At 63.0% G+C, this 2,500-nt stretch overlaps 1 pseudogene; it reads left to right on the forward strand.

Moving 5' to 3' along the window:
• LOC126177244 (large subunit ribosomal RNA) overlaps positions 1 to 2,500 on the forward strand; it is a 7,398-nt pseudogene that overhangs the window by 2,662 nt on the left and 2,236 nt on the right.

Raw genomic sequence — 2,500 nt, forward strand, 5'->3', positions numbered from 1 at the left:
CCGGGGGCGCGCGGGTGCGCGGATTCTCTTCGGCCGCCATTCAACGATCAACTCAGAACTGGCACGGACTGGGGGAATCCGACTGTCTAATTAAAACAAAGCATTGCGATGGCCCTAGCGGGTGTTGACGCAATGTGATTTCTGCCCAGTGCTCTGAATGTCAACGTGAAGAAATTCAAGCAAGCGCGGGTAAACGGCGGGAGTAACTATGACTGACAGGAAGCGAGCTCGGTGGGCGGAGGAGGAAATGCGGGAGCTCGCCCTGGCGGAGGCTAAGCTTCTCTGTGCGAGTGACTCCAAATTTTTGTTCGCCAACCAGGAGCTTCTACCCTTGTTTCCGCACCGGACCTTGGACGCCATCAAGTGCAGGAGGAGGACGGCGGCGCACAAGGCGCTGGTGCGGGAATACGTGGGGGAGCTAACGCGGGAACACCAAGCGCAGCAAGGACTGCGCCACCCACCCGCCATGGAGTCGCTGCCGGAGGAGCCACCCTCTCCGCTGGAGCTTGAGCGCCCGCCTGAAACTACATCTGCTGTCGACGAAGCCATTTGGAGACACCTCGGCGGTCTGCCGCGGTCAGCCGCGCGCTTCTCGGCCCTGGATGACCTTGTGTGTCTGGGACCGGGTACGCCGTCGGCAGTGGTCGCGGCTGGGCTGCCAGAGGCCCTCCGTGCTGTCGGCTCGGTGGACGCAGGACCGAGGAAGAAGACGCCGCGCCCGCCATCCAAGCGGCGAACAGATGGTGGTCCTCCGCTTTCGAAGCGGAAGCGCCGCCGGTGGGAGTACGCCAGATGTCAGGATGCCTTCAGGAGGAACCGTGCACGATGTGTACGTGGCCTCCTGGACGGTACCCTGCTCCAGCCGCCGCCGAACATCCCTGGGCTGGTGGACTTCTGGCGAAGCCTCTTCACGACGGAGCCATCCTCCAACGCAGGCTCCATCCCTGACCGGCTTCTCCCGCGCGCAGAGTCCGTTGACTTTGAGCACCTGTGGGGGCCGATCACGGCAGAAGAGGTTGCGGCAGCCTTGCCGCCCAGAGGCTCCGTTGCCGGCCCTGACGGCCTCTCGCCGGTGCAGCTGCGCCGCCTTCCGGCGGAGGTTACCACCAAACTGCTTAATCTCTTCCTGCTGACCCGCCAGCTTCCCTCATCCCTCCTCCGGGCTAGGACCTCCCTGCTTCCTAAGACAGCCGCCCCAGCATCCCCCGCTGACTTTCGGCCCATCACCGTCTGCTCGGTGTTAGCCAGAACCTTTCATAAGGTTCTGGCGACTCGCCTTATGCGGATGTGTGCTGTGGACGAACGTCAGCGGGCTTTCATCCCAAGGGATGGGATGCTGGAGAATACCTCCCTTCTCGACCGGGTGCTCGTCGGCGCCGTCCGCCGCTGTCGCTCTGTGTTCGTGGCATCGCTCGATGTGTCCAAGGCGTTCGATTCGTTGGACCATGCGGCCCTCCGCCCTGTGCTGAGGGCCCATGGTCTTCCGGACGAATTCATTGATTACGTCGAGCGCTGCTATGCAGACAGCGCGACGGTAATTGCGGGGGGCGGCGACGAGTCCCCGGCCGTGCGGCCAGCAAGAGGTGTCCGGCAGGGAGATCCTCTGTCTCCTCTCCTGTTTAATTTCGCTATAGATTGTGTTCTACACCAGTTGCCCTCACACATAGGTGTTAAGGTGTTGGGCCGCCAGACCAACGCGGCGGCCTTCGCGGACGACATCCTGCTCTTCGCCTCCACAAAGGGGGGCCTGCAGTCCCTCATCAACGCAGCAGTGGCAGCCCTCGACCAACTGGGGCTGCGCGTTAACCCACGGAAGTGTCTCACCCTCGCACTCGTGGCGTCTGGCCGCGAGAAGAAGGTGAAGGTAGATGCCAACGTCACCTTCAATGCCGGGGACACCACCATGCCGGCATTGGGAGTGGGTGAGACCTTCCGCTATTTGGGACTGCAGTTCTCCTCCTCTGGGCGGTGCCTCTTCCATCCTAGGCACCACATCGAGGAGCAGTTGACCATCATCTCGCGGGCGCCGCTGAAGCCGCAGCAGCGGCTGTATGCACTGCGTGAAGTTCTTCTCCCGGGCCTGTACCATGGCCTCGCCCTGAGCCGCACCCGCATCGGTGCGCTCAAGGCCATGGACAACTGTGTTCGGGCTGCGGTGAGGAAATGGTTCCGCCTCCCAGCGGACACCCCTGTGGGCTACTTCCACGCTCCAATAGCCCATGGGGGCCTTGGGATTCCATCCGCCCGCTGGATGGGGCCAACCCTGAGGCGGGGCAGGCTTCTCACTTTGTTGCAGCTCGAGCCAACTACCACCGACGCAGACCTGGGGGAGGCACGTCACGAAGTGGCGGCGCTTGAACGACACCTTACGTGGGAGGGCCATCTGCTGTCAACGGCTGCAAAAGTTGGTGAGATGTGGGCGGCACGCCTGCACGTCACCTTCGACGGGGCAGCCCTTTCGTCGTCGGCCAGGACATCGGGACAACACAGCTGGGTCGAG

Source organism: Schistocerca cancellata, chromosome 3 (genome assembly GCF_023864275.1).
Source record: "Schistocerca cancellata isolate TAMUIC-IGC-003103 chromosome 3, iqSchCanc2.1, whole genome shotgun sequence".
In the NCBI taxonomy this organism is placed as follows: Eukaryota; Metazoa; Arthropoda; class Insecta; order Orthoptera; family Acrididae; genus Schistocerca; species Schistocerca cancellata.